Below are 19,494 nucleotides of genomic sequence, written 5' to 3' on the forward strand. Positions count from 1 at the left end.
CTCACCTCTCCTCGGTACGGACACTGCTTCAGCACTTCCACTCGCTCCACCAGGTACAGCTGCTCCTCCTTCCTCTCGTGAGGAGGATGAAGATGAGGAAGGGGAGGCTTTCCTCCCACCACTCTTCACTGATGCAAGGCAGTGTTCGGTCTGCACATCAGAAGCACCCTACGCCTCCTCCAGGGTCTGAATTTCACGGGTAGCCTGGTCACGCCCCCACCTATGCCCTTCCCACCTCAGTGGGCATTCTGGGACCCATGGGCAGTACACAGTTCTGCTCTAATGCCATTACTGGCACCACGGAGGTAAACAGATGCTCTCCACCAAAATCCACAGCGCCACCAGATGCCCCGGCCAAACAGAATTTGGAGGAGGTGGAACAAATCTTAGATCAGGAGGCAGAAGGTGATACCTGTAACTCCTTCTCGCCAGAGGAGAATGTTATGCCCCCTGCGCCCACTCCTGAGGAAGATCTCAGGAACTTCCAGGATCAAATCCCCCACTCAAGAGAAGAATGAGGGGGGATTTGATAGCTGCTTTCAACTACCTGAAAGGGGGTTCCAAAGAGGATGGCTCTAGACTGTTCTCAGTGGTAGCTGATGACAGAACGAGGAGCAATGGTCTCAAGTTGCAGTGGGGGAGGTTTAGGTTGGATATTAGGAAAAACTTTTTCACTAGGAGGGTGGTGAAGCACTGGAATGCGTTACCTAGGGAGGTGGTGGAATCTCCTTCCTTAGAAGTTTTTAAGGTCAGGCTTGACAAAGCCCTGGCTGGGATGATTTAGTTGCGGGTTGGTCCTGCTTGGAGCAGGGAGTTGGACTAGATGACCTCCTGAGGTCCCTTCCATCTCTGATATTCTATGATTCTTCTCTTCCACAGACTAAACAATCCCAGTTCCCGCCGCTCCTCATAAATCATGTGGTCCAGTCCCCTAAACATTTTTGTTGCCCTCCACTGGATGCTTTCCAATTTTTCCACATCCTTCTTGTCATGTAGGGCCCCAAACTGGACACAGTACTACAGATGAGGCCTCACCAATGTCGAATAGAGGGGAACGATCACGTCCCTCGATCTGCTGGCAATGCTCCTCCTTGTACAGCCCAAAATGCCGTTAGCCTACTTGGCAACAAGGGCACCCTGTTGACTCATATCCAGCTTCTCGTTCAGTGTAACCCCTAGGTCCTTTTCTGCACAACTGCTGCCTAGCCATTCGGTTCCTAATCTGTAATAGTGCATCGGATTCTTCCATCCTAAGTGCAGGACTCTGCACTTGTCTTTGTTGAACCTCATCAGATTTCTTTTTGCCCAATCCTCTCATTTGTCTAGGTCCCTCTGTATCCAATCTCTGCCCTCCAGCGTACCTACCACTCCTCCCAGTTTAGTGTCATCTGCAAACTTGCTGAGGGTGCAGTCCACGCCATCCCCCAGATCATTATTGAAGATATTGAACAAAACCGGCCCCAGGACTGACCCTTGGGGCACTCCGCTTGATACCGGCCTCCAACTAGACATGGAGCCATTGATCACTACCTGTTGAGCCTGATGATCTAGCCAGCTTTCTATCCACCTTCTAATCCACTTCAGGACTATCTACTTTAGTTCAGGCCTCACACACAAGGCCTCATGTCTCAGGCACTCTTTAGGGTTGCCAGGCGTCCAGTTTTCGACTGGAGTGCCTGGTGGAAAACGGATCCTGGACAAGGCCGCTAAAAGTCCGGTTGGCTGCAGCTCCAGAGGGGCAGGCAGGCTCCGTGCCCTGCTCCACACAGCTCCCAGGAAGTGGCCGGCATGTCCCTCCTGCTCCTGGTGGAGGGGCAGCCAGGGAGACTTCATGCGCTGCCCCGCCCGCGGGCACCACCTCGAGTGCCGACTCTGCAGCTCCCATTGGCCAGGAACTGTGGCCAATAGGAGCTGCGGGAGTCGTGCCTGCAGGTGGGGGTAGAACGTGGAGCCGTTTGGCCACCCCTCTGCCTAGGAGCCAGAGGGCCATACTGCCTCTTCCCTGGAGCCGCCTGGACTTCCTCCATCCCTGGGAAGTGCCGGGGCTGCTTGTGTCAGCGGCACACAGAGCACACACCACAAACCTCCTCCCGTGCCCCAACCCCCTGCCCTAGCTTGGAACCCCCTTGAGCACCCAAACTCCCTACCAGAGCCCTCACCCCACACCCCCTCCTGCACCCCAAACCCTTCATCCCTGGCCCCACCACGCCCCTTCTCTGAGTCCACACCCCCAGCCAGAGCACTCACCCCCCCACTGCACCTCAACCCCCTGCCCCAGCCCAGAGCCCCCTCCCACAGCCTGAACGCCTCATTTCTGGCCCCACCCTGGAGCCCGCACCCCCAGCCCAGAACCCATACCCCCTCCCACACCCCAATCACCTGCCCCAGCCTGGTGCCCCCCTCCCTCCCCTGTACACACACACTCCAAACCCCTTGGCCCCAGCCCCACCCCAGAGCTCACACCCCCATCCAGAGCCCTCACCCCCTCCCGCACCCTAACCACCTGCCCCAGCCTGGTGAAAATGAGCGAGTGCGCGAGAGTGGGGGAGAGCAAGCAACGGAGGGGGGGAAAGGAGTGAGTGGGGCAGGGCCTCAGAGAAGAGATGGGGCAAGGGTGTTTGGTTTTCTGCCATTAGAAAATTGGCAACCTTTCCTCCACTTTTTGTCTTTTTATGGGGAGGAAGTTTACCCATCGTCCCGGGAAAGCATAATGCATGGATGGAAGATGACCCAGTGGGCTAAACACTGGGTTTTGTCACCTTACTTTACCACCCATACATTCATGCCCCATCTGTCCCTTAGACTGCACGTTCCCTCTTACGAATGATGGACAAATTTTATTTTCCCATTGTTTTTAGTCCCTTATGGTGGGCTTGGAAATGTTAGGCCCGGGACTTTGATTGAATGTGGTTTTATGATTGAGCCTTGGGGGCATTCCGAAATCATGAATATATGCGAATAATATGGATATGGGAATTATATGTGTATGTAACAGGGTCCTCTGCCCGCCCCTCTTCCTGGGGCCCGCTGACTGCCCCAACAAAGCTCAGAGAGGTTTCCTGTTATGCAGCACCCGTGACTTTATTTGCACACACAGTTCTCCCACCACCAAGGTTGAGCTATGTACGAGGCTTACAGGGTTAGCGCCCTCCTTCCCAAGCAGTCAGCCCACAGCCAGGAGACTGCCTGTTCTCCTGGCAGCCCCCTTCCTACAGGCTCCCAGCCCTTATAACTGCTGGCTTGTCAGGCCCACAGGCGGAGCCAATCCCCAGGCCAGGCATCATGCCTGTTACACGAGCCCCAATCTATTTCTCTTGATTGGAGCTGGCTGAGCAGGGGCTAATTAGGTGCTTTTGCAGCAGCCCCCTGCTACAGCGTAGTGTATATGAGTCTAGCATGTGTGTGTATATATGATACCACCTTATAGCCAAGCATAACAATGTTTTTCCAGTCTGGTGTGGTAGTCTGGCCCTTTACTTTGGTGATGCAGATAGCAACATACCCCTAGTAGGGCAATTACAGTTACCACCCGTATCATCATTAGTAGTCGGCTGAGTGTTTTGATAGGCATTATTACAGGGTCCCCCCAGAGTGCTATGTATATAAAGAAGTAAAACAGAAATTTGGAGCAGAGACTTACAAATGAGGCCTTAACATGGAAATTCTTGTCATTAGTTACTACACAATACTGTCCAACCATGTTATAGGTTACCCTTACTGCTGGTTGTCCCCCTCCGGTAAGCTTTGCTGGACAGGAAACAGGAAGTTGCCTAGCTTCTGTTCCACTGTTCGCATTGCTCTGATATACCGGTAGCTGACGTAGATCCAGTCGTTTCTTATGGATGCTGTCTTCCAGCTAACCTACTGAATGGACAGTAACCAATTTATCAAATACCTGCTGCATCAAGATTTAGTATTGATACCCAGACACTGAACAAGATTGGTTTGAATAACAGGTGCTCAGTGAGGATGCAGTGATGACTGGTACCAACAGGGAATTTGTTCCCCCAACTTGTAGTTATTGTGTAACCTAATAATAATTTCTTTGCCAATTTGTTTTTTCCTTGCCATCATGCTGTTTGCTGCCAATCGTTTGTTAATTTTTAGTTGTGCGTTGGTGAAACGGTTCAGCAATGTTATGAACACTGTAAATGTTGTACACCAATACAGCCATAATGCAGAGTAGTCAAATTCATCGATATTTTGATGCTAAAGATTTAAACCCACAGGTACATGAATTCACTTTGCTTAATAGTATACAATTTAAATGACAGTTAGACCTGGTCCAGCTTATGGTTTTTAACTACTTATTGTCCATATACCATAGAATGAGGTGTAATTGACCACTCTGTTATTTATAAAGCAATTCATTTTTCTTTTCTTGATGCTTGAGGGTTTCTTCACTGTATACTGATATCTTCTGGTGTCTTCAGGACGTGATATCTTCTGGTGTCTTCGGTCTGTGGGATGCAACCTTAAACAGCTTTAAGTTAGTTAAAAAAATACATTTTTTTGCTTGGTTGTTTACATTTCTCTTGTTTTCAGTAATCCAAACTTAATACACAGATTTAGTTTGTAATGCGGACCACATCTTTTATAACCCAAACTATACTTTTGCAATTGTTGTATAGACTTTTATTTTCACTTGAGGTGCATTACTAATATTTTATACTAAATATAATGCTTAACTGCTAAAATAGATGCTCACAATCTTCTGTGAGAAAGTGTGTTGCTTTCCCCCGCTGAATACTCTGCCCTGGTCTACACTAGGACTTTAGGTCGAATTTAGCAGCATTAAATTGATGTAAACCTGCAACCGTCCACACGATGAAGCCCTTTTTTTCGACTTAAAGGGCTCTTAAAATCGATTTCCTTACTCCACCCCCGACAAGTGGATTAGCGCTTAAATCAGCCTTGCCGGGTCGAATTTGGGGTACTCTGGACACAATTCGACGGTATTGGCCTCCGGGAGCTATCCCAGAGTGCTCCATTGTGACCGCTCTGGACAGTACTCTCAACTCAGATGCACTGGCCAGGTAGAGAGGAAAAGAACTGCGAACTTTTCAATCTCATTTACTGTTTGGCCAGCATGGCAAGCTGCAGGTGACCATGCAGAGCTCATCAGCAGAGGTGACCATGATGGAGTCCCAGAATCTCAAAAGAGCTCCAGCATGGACTGCACGGGAGGTATGGGATCTGATCGCTGTATGGGGAGAGGAATCCGTGCTATCAGAACTCCGTTCCAGTTTTTGAAATGCCAAAACCTTTGTCAAAATCTCCCAGGGCATGAAGGACAGAGGCCATAACAGGGACCCAAAGCAGTGCCGCGTGAAACTGAAGGAGCTGAGGCAAGCCTACCAGAAAACCAGAGAGGTGAATGGCCACTCCGGGTCAGAGCCCCAAACATGCCTCTTCTATGATGAGCTGCATGCCATTTTAGGGGGTTCAGCCACCACTACCCCAACGGTGTTGTTTGACTCCTTCAATGGAGATGGAGGCAACACAGAAGCAGGTTTTGGGGACGAGGAAAATGATGATGATGATGAAGTTGTAGATAGCTCACAGCAAGCAAGCAGAGAAACCAGTTTTCCCGACAGCCAGGAACTGTTTCTCACCCTGGACCTGGAGCCAGTACCCCCCGAACCCACCCAAGGCTGCCTCCTGGACCCAGCAGGTGGAGAAGGGACCTCCGGTAAGTGTACCTTTTAAAATACTATACATAGTTTAAAAGGAAGCATGTGAAAGGATTAATTTGCCCTGGCATTCATGGCTCTCCTGGATGTACTCCCAAAGCCTTTGCAAAAGGTTTCTGGGGAGGGCAGCCTTATTGCGTCCTCCATGGTAGGACACTTTACCACTCCAGGCCAGTAGCACTTACTCAGGAATCATTGTACAACAAAGCATTGCAGTGTATGTTTGCTGGCGTTCAGACAACATCCATTCTTTATCTCTCTGTGTTATCCTCAGGAGAGTGAGATATCATTCATGGTCACCTGGTTGAAATAGGGTGCTTTTCTTCAGGGGACACTCAGAGGTGCCCATTCCTGCTGGGCTGTTTGCCTGTGGCTGAACAGAAATGTTCCCCGCTGTTAGCCACGGGGACGGGGGAGGGTTGAGGGGGTAGCCACGCGGTGGGGGGAGGCAAAATGCGACCTTGTAACGAAAGCACATGTGCTATGTATGTAATGTTAACAGCAAGGTTTACCCTGAAAGAGTATAAAAAATGTGTTTTTATAAAATGTGTCTTTTTAAATACCGCTGTCCCTTTTTTTTTCTCCACCAGCTGCATGTGTTTCAATGATCACAGGATCTTCTCCTTCCCAGAGGCTAGTGAAGATTAGAAAGAAAAAAAACGCACTTGTGATGAAATGTTCTCTGAGCTCATGCTGTCCTCCCACACTGACAGAGCACAGATGAATGCGTGGAGGCAAATAATGTCAGAGTGCAGGAAAGCACAAAATGACCGGGAGGAGAGGTGGCGGGCTGAAGAGAGTAAGTGGTGGGCTGAAGACAGGGCTGAAGCTCAAATGTGGCAGCTACGTGATGAGAGTAGGCAGGATTCAATTCTGAGGCTGCTGGAGGATCAAACCAGAATGCTCCAGTGTATGGTTGAGCTGCAGCAAATGCAGCTGGAGCACAGACTGCCGCTACAGCCCCTGTGTAACCAACCGCCCTCCTCCCCAAGTTCCATAGCCTCCACACCCAGATGCCCAAGAATGCGGTGGGGGGACCACCGGCCAACCAGCCACTCTGCCACAGAGGATTGCCCAAAAAACAGAAGGCTGGCATTCAATCCATTTTAAAGTTGAAAACTTTTAAGGTGCTGTGTGGCATTTTCCTTCCCTCCTCCATCACCTCTCCTGGGCTACCTTGGTAGTCGTCCCCCTATTTGTGTGATGAATGAATAAAGAATGCATGAATGTGAAGCAACAATGACTTTATTGCCTCTGCAAGCGGTGATCGAAGGGAGGAGGGGAGGGTGGTTAGCTTACAGGGAAGCAGAGTGAACCAAGGGGTGGGGGGTTTCATCAGGAAGGAAAAAAGAGAACTTTCACACCGTAGCCTGGCCAGTCATGAAACTGGTTTTCAAAGCTTCTCTGATGTGTACCGTGCCCTCCTGTGCTCTTCTAACTGCCCTGGTGTCTGGCTGCGCATAACCAGCAGCCAGGCGATTTGCCTCAACCTCCCACCCCGCCATAAACGTCTCCCCCTTACTCTCACAGATATTGTGGAGCTCACAGCAAGCAGTAATATCAGTGGGAATATTGGTTTCGCTGAGGTCTAAGCGAGTCAGTAAACTGCGCCAGCGCGCCTTTAAACGTCCAAATGCACATTCTACCACCATTCTGCACTTGCTCAGCCTGTAGCTGAACAACTCCTGACTACTGTCCAGGCTGCCTGTGTACGGCTTCATGAGCCATGGCATTAAGGGGTAGGCTGGGTCCCCAAGGATAACTATAGTCATTTCAACATCCCCAACAGTTATTTTCTGGTCTGGGAATAAAGTCCCTTCCTGCAGCTTTCGAAACAGACCAGAGTTCCTGAAGATGCGAGTGTCATGTACTTTTCCAGGCCATCTCACGTTGATGTTGGTGAAACGTCCCTTGTGATCCACCAGAGCTTGCAGCACTATTGAAAAGTACCCCTTGCGATTTATGTACCTCGTGCTCCGGTGCCAAGATAGGGATATGGGTTCCATCTATGGCCCCACCACAGTTAGGGAATCCCATTGCAGCAAAGCCATCCACTATGACCTGCACATTTCCCAGGGTCACTACCCTTGATATCAGCAGATCTTTGATTGCGTGGGCTACTTGCATCACAGCAGCCCCCACAGTAGATTTGCCCACTCCAAATTGATTCCCAACTGACTGGTAGCTGTCTGGTGTTGCAAGCTTCCACAGGGCTAGCGCCACTCGCTTCTCAACTGTGAGGGCTGCTCTCATCTTGGTATTCTTGTGCCTCAGGGCAGGGGAAAGCAAGTCACAAAGTTCCATGAAAGTGCCCTTACGCATGCGAAAGTTTCGCAGCCACTGGGAATCATCCCAGACCTGCAACACTATGTGGTCCCACCAGTCTGTGCTTGTTTCCCAGGCCCAGAATCGGCATTCCACCGCATGAGCCTGCCCCATTAGCACCATGATGCCCACATTGCCAGGGCCCGTGCTTTGAGAGAAGTCTGTGTCCATGTCCTCATCACTCACGTGACCGCGCTGACGTCGCCTACTCGCCCGGTATTGCTTTGCCAGGTTCTGGTGCTGCATATACTGCTGGATAATGCGTGTGGTGTTTAACGTGCTCCTAATTGCCAAAGTGAGCTGAGCGGCCTCCATGCTTGCCTTGGTATGGCGTCCGCACAGAAAAAAGGGGCGGAATGATTGTCTGCCGTTGCTCTGACGGAGGGAGGGGCAACTGACGACATGGCTTACAGGGTTGGCTTACAGGGAATTAAAATCAACAAAGGGGGTGGCTTTACATCAAGGAGTATTTCAGGCAGGACTTCACGGAGGGTTCCAATAAGAAATGGTGCACCTAAGTAATTGTTCTTATTGGAACAAGCAGGTTGGTCTGGCCTCTAATTGATACATGGCTAGATTTACCTCACTGCACCTTCTCTGTGAGTGACTGCAGTGTGACCTAGAGGAATGAGTCCCCTAGACAAGGGTGGGGGGAGAAGCAAATGAGTACAAAACAAATCTGGTCTATTTCTTGTTTTGATCCACTCCATCTATCTTTTACATCTTTGGCTGGCAGCAGACGGTGCAGAAGGACTGCAAGCCATCCACATCTCATGGCTGCTCGGCAGAAGATGGTACAATAGGACTGCTAGCCACCCTCATTTCTTGCCTGCCCGGCAGAAGATGGTACAATAGGACTGCTAGCAATCTGTATCACCTGCCTGCTCACCATAAGATGGTTCAATAGGACTGACTGCAGGACTAAAGAGAATGACCTGGTCAAGTCACTCCAAATTTAGTCCCTGCGCCCATCTCTGCCCAGGCTTTCCTGATCGACCTCACAGAGGTGACCAGGAGCACCTCAGACATGACGATGACGGCTACCAGTCGTACTGTACCATCTGCTGCCACAAGGCAATGGGTTGATGCTGCTGTGTAGCAATGCCGTACCGCGTCTGCCAGCACCCAGGAGACATACAGTAACGGTTACCTGAGCGGGCTCCATGTTTGCCGTGGTATGGCGTCTGCACAGGTAACTCAGGAAAAAAGGCGCGAAACGATTGTCTGCCCTTGCTTTCACGGAGGGAGGGAGGGAACGGGGGCCTGACGATATGTACCCAGAACCACCCGTGACAATGTTTTAGCCCCATCAGGCATTGGGATCTCAACCCAGAATTCCAATGGGCAGCGGAGACTGCAGGAACTGTGGGATAGCTACCCACAGTGCAACGCTCCGGAAGTCGACTTTAGCCTCGGTACTGTGGAAGCACTCCGCCGAGTTAATGCACTTAATGCACTTAGAGCATTTTCTGTTGGGACACGCACACTCGAAAATATAAAACCGATTTCTAAAAAACCGACTTCTATAAATTCGACCTAATTTCGTAGTGTAGACATACCCTCTGTTTTAGCAAAAGAGTTAGTAAAAGAAATTTTACCCACACTTTATATTGTTAATTTGCTTGAGATACCAATTCCACTTTTGTTAACTGTGTGGAAGCATAAGCTTTAACAACTATTACTTCCCTTTAACATAACATGAAAGAGAATAAAAATTAAACCAAAATGAATTTTAAATACAGGTATGCAAATTCTTTGATGTATTAAACTTTCATGACACTTCAATCTGTTTGGGAAACAAGGGTGGAAACCTGTTGAAATTGTTTGGTTAGCTTTAACATTTTGCAACATAACCAGACATAGCATACATTTTTTTTTAATTTTGCTATAACATTCGTATAACCGCCTTTGAAAGTGCGAACAAGTTTATAAAAATCCAAACAAGAAATTGATGTTTCATTAATATTTCCTTTACCTTAATGTTGAGGTTTACCCTTACATTTTTTTCTTTGAATGAAAAAACCTGTGATTAATAAAAAAAAAAATAAAGCTTTTTGTTTGCAATTGCATTATTTGTGTGTCAGCAAAAATATATGTACATATATTTATAATTGATGCCTTTTTGTACTTTGCAAAAAAATTGCTATTAATAATATTATGATGGCTATACTCCAATCACAATATTAAAATAGTGTGGTACCACTTAAATTAAATAAAAGTATAAAATTGACTTTTGTTGCAACAAAATAAAAACCAAACAAAAACTAGTCACGAGACACACACCACATACACGCAGGACAAACTTACAATTAAAAACAAATGGTGCCCAAATTTTATTTATAACTATGCATCTGTAAAATGGGCATAATGATTGTGACAGGATGGGCTAGGCCCTGAGGCTCCCTGCTGGATGCCTTATGGCCCTGCCACACCCTTCCCCAGGAAAGGGCAGTAGAGAGGTCCTCCAAGTTGCCTAGAGTGGCTGTGTGGAAAGCAACCAATCAGGGCCCAGCAGGGTAGTATAAGAAGAGCTGCGTGCGGGCCAGACTGAGATCAGTTCCTTGCTAGAGCTGGAGGAGAGTGGATGGTGCTCCAGGCTGGCTGCTGGGACTCCACCAAGACAAGGCCCTGAGATAAGGGTGAAGAGTGTGCAGGAGCCATGGGGAAGTGGCCCAGGGAACTGGAGCAACAATGCAGTTTATTTAAAGGGACATGGTGGGTGGCTGTGATCTGTAGGGTCTCTGGGCTGGGACCCAGAGTAGAAGGCAGGCCTAGGTTCCCCCCACCAGCCACTGGGAAAGAGGCCTGGACTTTGAGGCACCCCAGAAGGGGAGTTGAACTGTAGTGGCCTAATTGTAGAGCTAAGGCCAGAAAGGCTCCGGACAGATGGATAGACAGAGGGACAGAAAGCTCCGAGAGGGCGAAGACATTGCCTCCAGGGAGGGAGCCCTGGGCCACCGCTCTATACCGGAGCAGGGACAGCTTGAGAGAGGTCCCTGTTGGACTTGTTTTTATTTCACATACGGACTGTGTGTGACCGGCTGGAGGGTCGAGTCAGCAAAGGCCCACCACAAACCGGACAGAGAGTGTGTACACTCACTCAGCCAGCGGACACTCGTGAGAGGTGAGTGCACCCCTATTCCAATGATATTGACCTTTGTGAAGGGCTTTGAGGTCTACTGATGACGAGTACTATCTAAGAGTGCTGCTATTCTTTATTGGACATCTGTCAGTAACTAATCTCCATGGCTTTCTGCTCCTGCAGCCACTTGGTTTCCAAGCAGTTCCTCCTGCAATGGTCAGTTTGTGGTGAATTTGCCATAGAGCATCTGTCTATCCAGTGTTCGTTTCGGCCAGAAGCAGCCATCCTTAGGTGCAACCATAATAGACTCATGGTATCATCTTTAATCATGGAGTCACGACCAGCACCTCGATTATACAGTATTTTGGAAATGTAATATTTTTGGTGAGTGTCTGGACTTGATTGGAGAATGTTGTCCCTTAAATCCCTATAAACATGTTGAATGTCCATAAATGAGGTTTCATTTTAAAAAGTCTGGATTATCTGTTCCATCCCAGGTACACTTGATGCAGTTTTAAGCCACCTCTGCCCCTCTTTGTACTCTGGGTCCAGCCTCCGGCATAATTTAGAGCATCCTCAGAGCAACTCTAATTTAGTAGCCGGAAGTAGCCTGAGTACAGAGCCTACTTCAGTCAAACCCCCTTTTCCTCAGAGCATGTATGCTATGACACAGGCTACAAGAGGGGAGGGCAAAAAGCCACCTATGCTAGCTTTATGCCATCCAGGGAACCCCTTTACACCAAGAGTATTCTCCACTGAGCAGATATACTGTCTTATGATACCTCAGTGCTGGAGGAATTGTGCGTATGGCTGGGTAGTCAAAGGCTCCTGACAGCCTTGATTTTTATGGACTCTTTCTCTTACTAAGTCTTGTCGATATCAATATATTACTTAAAATTCATTATCACTACAAAGCCTTTTTGCATAAAGTATCTCGTCCTGGTGACTGAAACCAGGAAAGAACGCCCAGAGCCATGATCTCCTTCTCATTCAGGTTCCCATCAAAGACCAGAAGAAAGATTCCAAGCAAAACCAGTGTGTGTTCGTCCAGGCCATGCGCCCCCACAGGTCACCCTGGACTGGAGAAGGTGGTTCTTGTCTCCTTCCACAGTAGCTATATCTTCGTCCAGATGGACAGGTACTGTATTCCACATATCCCTTCTAACAGGAAGCTGGGGGAGCTACTGACTTCACATCAGCGCTATAGCCGGTCTGCAGATTCCATACGCTGGAGTGTATCGTGTTGCTTGTCTTGTGGTTGAAGGCAGCATGGCGTTTGCCATCCATGAGATGGCTAGTTCTCCTTAATGCTTTGTTCTTCATAGTCCTTCCTAGGGTTGCCAACGCGATTTGGCGTCCTAAGAACTGGATGTGTAGCACTCTACATGCACACCCCAGTGTGCTTACTCTCTCCAAGCCGTCTAATAACCAGTTCTTGTAGATTCACTGCGCGCCTGTTTAAAACCTGGTTAAATTGGAATCATTCTGGTGCCATTGTGGATGGGGATTAACACAAACTGGTTCCATGAGTCCTCTCACTTCTGCCCCTTATTGCCCCTTTTAGGATGTAGAATGCGCTGCTTCTGGAAGCTACGGCAGGAGCTCTGGAACAGGTCCCTTGAGGGCACTGCAACTGAAATGATATGGAATAAAAAGAAAGGGTTAGAGTTAGGGTCTGCAACTGCTAGCAGCAAATATCTCCAATGGCCAGTGATGGGACAGTAGGTGGGGAGGGCTCTGAGTTACTGTGAGAATTCTTTTCCCAGGTTTCCACCGCTGGGTCTTGCCCACATGCTCAGGATCCAATTGATCACCAGGTTTTGGGTCAGGAAGGAATTTTCCCCCCGTGTGAAATTGGCAGAGACCCTGGGGGTTTTTTGCCTTCCTCTGTAGCATGGGGCACGGGTCACTTGCAGGTTTAAACGAGTGCAAATGGTGGGTTCTCTGTAACTTGAAATCTTTAAATCATGATTGGAGAACTTCAGTAACTTCACCAGAGGTTCGGGGTCTATTCCAGGAATGAGTGGGTGAGGTTCTGTGGCCTGCGATGTGCAGGAGGACAGACTAGCTGGTGGTGATGGACCTTTCTAACCTTAAGGTCCATGAGTATGAGAACAATAGCAGTGTGGCTGCAGAGCAAAAGTGGGGAGGATTCTTAAACTAAATCACCATGGCTATGGACAAGTTGAACCATTTATGCTTGGGTGGTTCTATTCCACCAGTTCAGTTACAAGCTATTCAATCCTTTAGTGTATACCTTACCTTCTTATCTTATGACTTTTGTGAAATAGGGACTGGTGGTCTTAGTAGTGGGGGCAGGGGGGAAAATACCAGATACTAAAGGGCTCCTTAATCTAGCAGAGAAAGGAATAGCAAGAACCAGACTTCTTCAAATCACACAAGGTGTACATTTTTCAATGGTGAAAAAGATGAACGTTTGGAGCAGACTACAAGGGAAGAGGTGGATCTTCCGCTTCTTGATTTTTTTCAAATAAAGATTGGCTGCCTTTCTGGCAATATACATCAGTCAAACACAAGTGATTGGGCTTAGTAACTGGGTGAAATTTTATGGCTTCTGAGGGCAGGCACTCGAGTGAACCCACTTGTGAAAATCCAACACCCCAACCCAGTCTCATGTTACCCTGGGCTGGGAGGAGGCACAAGATGACTAGCCCAAGGGACTAGACTGTTGATCTGTGGGGGTGTCAGCCATACTCAAGCCAGAGCAGGAAAAACAGGTCCTCTTCTGGTATTAGATCTAACCCAGAATAAAAACAAAACCCAACAGTGGTCAGTTTGGGGCAGGAAGGGCTTCACTCAGGGTTAAGCTGAGGGCAGGTTTGGGGCAGAGAGCATTCTGCAAATGGTATCAATCACCCTGGAGATTTCTGGAAACAACCCAAACCCAACAAACTCGGCCTTTATCAGAGTCCATAATCCACCCACCAAACATGATCAGCAGTTCGTGTGGGAGGCTGGTGCAATGCAGGGTCAGGGGCAGTCAGGCCTGTCCTCCTAAAATACTAAACCTCTGCCAGGGAGGCCAACAGACATTGCTCGATTAACCCTTTTACCAAAGACTGTCCTGTCCCATAAAAGTCAGAGAGGGTTGTATGTGGGAGTGGGGGGGATTGACGTTAAGCTTACCATAGACTTCTGGTGCCAACCTTAATAATGGAATCATGATGGATGCAGCCATAGTTTAATAGTTTGCAATTTGCATATTTTGGAGAATGTCTAGACTTGGATCGCTTGCAAATAGCTTGTCCAATGCCAGGAAAACAAACAGTTATTATCGGAAACCATCTGATAACCAACTTTCCCATTAACTCTTTGCTGGCTTGTAGCTGGACCCCTTGTGGGGGGGGGGTGTTACTTAGAATAAGTTTTTTTTAAAAAAAAAAAGTTCTTGGAACATTTTGTCTATATTATTCCATTCTTGGGGCGCATCTGCGCCATGCATTGGAGATCAGAGTCTTTTGGAAAGCAGGGCCTGGGCACCCCTGCTGTCCTCATGCCCTGTGCTGAAGACATATAGGCAGAACTGCCCAGCCTCCACTCAGCTCCTTCTTGCTACCCATGGCTGTGAGCCGGCCCTAACCGGAGTCTGTTTCGATCCAATTTAGTTTATTGTGTATATTTCTAGTTCCCCTGTTGGCGTTAGTGCATCGCTTTAGGATTTTTGTCCATTGCCACATAAAATTGAAACTTATCAAAAGCAACTTTGTATTTTTTTTCCCCTGGTACTGGGGCTCAGACATGTCAAACCCTAAATCCCCAGGTTTACGATTGCATTTCTTGCAAGGGTGCAGTACTCACAAATGACAGACATACGTCCCCAATAAGTACGGGTAGGAACTGAGGAGAAACAGTCAAACAGAAAAGAGTCTAGTTCCATCCTATGAAGGCCGACAATGGAAAAATTGACACATTTTATAAGTACTTGTGTAGAAGTGCAAGAAGTCTAGATACTTAGATGAGCAAAGTGGAATACCTGGTATTAAATGAGGATATTAATATAATCAATGGAGCACAGTATACCAGGATATGAATTGTGTAGGAATGACAGAGTAGGTCGTGCTGGCGGGGGAGTGGCACAATATATGAAAGAAAGCATAAAGTCAAATATAGTAAAAATCTTAAATGAATCAAACAATATCATAGAATCGCTGATAGAAATTCCTTGCTTGAGCAGCAAGAGTATAGCAGGAGGGACTATACTAGTGACCGTAATCGTGACACTGATTGTGAAATGCCCAGGTTGATTAGAGAGCAACAAAACAGAAAACCCAATAATAATGGGGGATTTCAACTATCCCCCATATTGACTGAGAACATGTCACCTTGGGACAGGATACAGAGATAAAATATCTAGACCTCATTAATGACTGCTTCTTGGAGCAGCTAGTCCTGGAATCCAGGAGGGGAGAGACAAGTCTTGATTTAGACCGAAGTGGTGCCCAGGATCTGGTCTAAGAGGTGAATATTGCTGAACCACTTGGTAACAGTGATCATAATGTAATTAAATTTAACATCTTGTAGGGAGGAAAATTCCAAAGAAACCTACACAGTAGCATTTAATTTCAAAAAGGGGAATTACAAATGAGGAGGCTAATTAAACAGAAATTAAAAGGAACACTCACAAGTGAAATGCCTGCAAGCTGCATGGAAACTTTTAAAAAACATAATAGAGGCTCAAACTATACATATATCCCAAATTAAAAACAAACCAAAACAGTCAGAGGGCCAAAAAAAGCAAGCAATCATAGCTAAACAACTGCTAAGAGGCGGTGAGGCAAAAAGACATCCTTTAACAATTGAAAGTCAAATTCTACTGAGGAAAATAGAAAGGAACATAAACTCTGGCAAGTCAAGTGTAAAAGTATAAGTGGGTAGGCCAAAAAGAATATGAAAAGTAACTAACCAACGAGGCCCAAATCATGTTTAAATACCTCAGAAGCAGGAAGCCAAACAATCAGCAGGGCCACTGGATGATTGACGTGCTGGAGGAGCACTCAAGGAAGGTGGTTGCAGAGAAGCTAAATCAAGTCTTTGCATCGATCTTCGCTCCAAAGGATGTGAGGGAGATTCCCATGCCTGAGCCATTCTGCTTAGGTGACAAATCTGAGGAACTGTCTCAGATCGCGATGTCAATAAAGGGAGGGTTTGGAACAAATTCATAAGTTAAGCAGTAATAAGTCACCAGGACCAGGTGGTATTCACTCAAGCGTTCGGAAGGAACTCAAATATAAATTGCAGAATTACTACCTGTGGTATGTAACCGATTGCTTATATCTGCCTCTGTTACCAGTTGACGGGTGAATGTTTAATGTGATGCTGACTTTTAAAAAAGGCTCCAGAGATGTTCCTAGCAAATTCAGCTGGTCAGCCTAACTTTGGTACCAGGCAAATGGGTTAAAACTATAGTAAAGAACAGAATTATCAGACAGCTAGACTGAACACGATTTGTTGGGGAAGAGTCAACATGGCTTTTGTAAAGGCAAATCATGCCTCATCGTCTATTTAAATTCTTTGAGGGTGTCAACACACATGTGGAGAAGGGTGATCCAGGTGATATACTATATTTGGCCTTTCAGAAAGCCTTTGACAAGGTCCCTCACCAAAGTCTCTTAAGCAAAGAAAAGGGTCAAGAGATAAGAAGGAAGGTCTTCTCGTGGATCAATACATGGTTGTAAGATAGGAAACAAAGGGTAGGAATAAACTCAGTTTTCACAGTGGAGACAGGTAAAAATAGCTGGGTCCCCCACTACATTCCTTCTAAGCCATGTAGCAGGGCCATGCAGGCAGGGAGAGGTACTTCTCCCCCAGCCCCAGAGCTGGTGCAGCGAGAGAGGGCTGAGGGGAGTCCTCTTTCCCCGCTGCAGCCTGCATCCCCGAGCCCACACCCCCAGCCAGAGTCCTCACCCCGCCCCATACCCCAACCCTGTGCCCCAGCCCTTGGCCCCACCCCCACCACACATCACCTCCATATGGGTGCACGTAACAGAATTCATTCTGCACATGGATGTAAAAAGTTAGAGGGAACACTGGTCCCCTAAGGATCAGTGCTGGGACCAGCTGTTCAACAAATTCATAAATGATCTGAAGAAAGGGGTAAACCTTGAGGTGACAAAGTTTGTAGACAATAAAGATCGTTAAGGTCAAAGCAGACCGAGAAGAGTTACTAACGGATCTCACAAAACTGGGTGACAGGGCAAGAAAATGGCAGATGAAATACTTCACATTTATCCACGCTGAAATGCACATTGCAAAACATAATCCCAATTATACATAGAAAATGATGGGTGACCCCCCCAAGCAAGAGACCTGGGAGTCATTGGGCATAGTTCTATGAAAACATCTGCTCAATGTGCAACGGCTGTCAAAAAGGCTTATGCTCAAATAAATTGGTTAGTCTCTAAGGTGCCACAAGTCCTCCTGTTCTTTTTATTAATGAGACTGGGGTTGTTCATCTTAGAAAAGAGAAGTCGGTGGGGGGGAGATATGATAGAGGCCTATAAAATCATGAATGGTGTGGAGCAAAGGAACAAGGAAGTGTTATTTACCCCTTCACATAACACAAGAACCAGGGGTCACCCAATGAAATTTAAAAGAAGGATAAGGAAGGATTTCTTCACACAATTCACAGTGAACCTGTGGAACTCATTGCCAGGGGAGGTTGTGAAGGCCAAAAGTATAACTGGGTTCAAAAAAGAATGAGAGAGGTTCATGGAGGATACATCCATCAATGGCTATTAGCCAAGATAATCAAGGATGCTACCCCGTGCTCTGGATGTCTCTAAACCTCTGACTTCCAGAAGCTGGGACTGGATGACAGGTGATGGACCACTCAGTAAATTGCCCTGTTTTGTCCACTCCCTCTGAATCGTTTGGCATTGGCCACCGTCAGAAGACAGGATATTGGGCGAGATGGACCATTGGTCTAACCCTGTATGGCCGTTCTTGTGTTAAGTGTTGGAGTCACCGTTTGTACTCTTATTGGGAAAAGAAGCCCAACTGCAAATGTTTTTGCTCAACTAATCCATGAGATCAGCTTTAGACCCTGGTGTCTCTGATCCCTCTCCCTCCCCAGGACAAGTTGTCCTTCTTTCCAGAGTGCTCCTGTTAGCTCAGGATCTACCCGCCCCAGAGCTCCATTTTGTGAGGCTCCAATTTCTGCCTCAACAAACGGACAAAAAAACTTCCTGCCAAGAAGGAGCACCATTCTGGAAGAGTTAGAGGCAGATCTTGGGTAAAGACTCCTCTAACGGTGCTGGGCTTCCCCACGGGCTTTAATGGGTTCTGTGACTGTCTTTGCATCCAAGGCTCAGATGCTGGCAGCCATTAGCACTGCGGTCTTATTTATTAATATTTATTGCCCCATTTTTCAGACAAAGAAACCGGGCCCTTTAAGGGGGAACTGGTCCAGCCCACCTGGGCCTCATTAACAGCCTCTCAATGAGGCCAGATAGAAGGCAGTTGGTTGCTATAAAGAGCCAGAGGAGAGCAGAAAGAGGAAGCTATGACAGAGAGGAATTGCAGTGAGCAGGAGGTTCCTGCTGGAGACCCTGATCGGGAGAAGGGTTGCATCCTGGAAGTCAGAGCCAGGTGGCTGATCTCTAGTTAGGGGGGCCTGCAGAGAGTAAAGGACACAGCTCCAGGAAGGAGGGATGGGGACTCCGTACCCAAGGGGGCGGGAGAGAGAGAGAGAGAGAGACCTTAAATTGGGACCCAGCTCAGGAAAGAAGTGCTCTCTCACAGAGTGGAGGGACACTGAACTAGGATTGGGGCCTGAGGTGGCCAATGTGTGTCAGGACTAAATAAATTGGATCCCAGGAAGGAAATATCTTAATTACCTTTGGAGAGTAATCTGGAGTTTATTTGAGGAACCAAGAGGGAAACTGAGACAGGAGGCTGCAGAGCAGCCTCCGGCCACAAGGGGCACTAGGGAGGCAGCCAGCTCTGTTACACGCAGGCACACCCAGCAGAAAACTTGACCATAGTCATATGATATCTTGACTTTAGTAAAGCTTTTGATAGTCTCTCGCATGACCTTCTCATAAACAAACTAGGGAAATGCAACCTAGTTGGAGCTACTATAAGGTGGATGCAAAACTGGTTGGAAAACCATTCCCAGAGAGTAGTTATCAGTGGTTCACAGTCATGCTGGAAGGGCATAACGAGTGGGGTCCCGCAGAGATCAGTTCTGGGTCCGGTTCTGTTCAATATCTTCCTCAATGATTTAGACAATGGCATAGAGAGTACACTTATAAAGTTTGCAGATGATACCAAGCCGGGAGGGGTTGCAAGTGCTTTGGATGATTCGCTTAAAATTCAATATGACCTGGACAAACTGGAGAAATGGTCTTGAAGTAAATAGGATGAAATTCAATA

The sequence above is a fragment of the Lepidochelys kempii genome, chromosome 20 (genome assembly GCF_965140265.1).
Source record: "Lepidochelys kempii isolate rLepKem1 chromosome 20, rLepKem1.hap2, whole genome shotgun sequence".
Taxonomy (NCBI): Eukaryota; Metazoa; Chordata; order Testudines; family Cheloniidae; genus Lepidochelys; species Lepidochelys kempii.